We start from the raw sequence: 855 nt of genomic DNA, 5'->3' as shown, positions 1-855 counted from the left end.
CCTAGTGTGCTAAATTGTCTCCCCACATTTTATGGCTTAGAAAATGAGGATCCATATAATCATCTGAATGATTTTCATGCCATTTGTCAAACTTTTAAATATGAAAATTTTTCAGACGATGATGTTAAACTCAGATTATTCCCATTTTCTTTAAAGGATAGAGCTCGTTCATGGCTTAATACATTGCCTGCCAATAGCATTTCATCATGGGAACAAATGGTAACAAAATTTTTGAATAAATATTTCCCAGTGCATAAAACCAATGCTATTCGCAGGGAAATCTCAGAGTTTACCCAGAGAGAAGACGAGCAATTTTTCGAAACATGGGAGCGATTCAATGGGCTACTCTTGAAGTGTCCACATCATGGGTATGAGAAATGGCACCAATGCCAATACTTTTTGGAGGGATTACTACCGAATGTGCAAGAATGGCTAATGGCAACAAGTGGAGGAGAGCTAATGTCAAAAAGTGCATCAGAAATTTGGGAATTCTTCCAGCGACAAGCAGATAATTCCCAACAACGGAGTCGATCACTCAGGAATACTAGAAGAATTAAGGGAGTAAATGAGGTTCACATTAGCGAATCAAGTTCAGAAATTAAAGAAGTCAAAGCGATAATTGAAGGTCTCTCTCGACAAATAGCATCATTATCGACTGCTAAATCAACAGAGCCACATGACCATGACTCATACTCAGATCAAGCCAATGCCATAGGTGTAATGAGAAAACCATCGAATTACAACCCATACTCCAACACATATAACCCTGGATGGAGAGACCACCCCAATTTTTCATGGTCTCAAGGATTCCAACAGAACGGACCAGCAGCTCCAGCTCCACCAATTCCACAAAAT

General features: G+C 39.4%; 1 non-coding gene across 1 annotated transcript; it reads right to left on the bottom strand.

Moving 5' to 3' along the window:
- Positions 1-267: 267 nt before the first annotated feature.
- LOC127903621 (small nucleolar RNA R71) lies at positions 268-371 on the bottom strand. Its single transcript, XR_008056330.1, has one exon. It is a non-coding gene; the product is annotated as a small nucleolar RNA R71 (small nucleolar RNA).
- Positions 372-855: the final 484 nt, after the last annotated feature.

The sequence above is a fragment of the Citrus sinensis genome, chromosome 6, assembly GCF_022201045.2.
Source record: "Citrus sinensis cultivar Valencia sweet orange chromosome 6, DVS_A1.0, whole genome shotgun sequence".
Lineage (NCBI taxonomy): Eukaryota > Viridiplantae > Streptophyta > Magnoliopsida > Sapindales > Rutaceae > Citrus > Citrus sinensis.
This window is presented reverse-complemented; position numbering and strand designations above follow the sequence as displayed.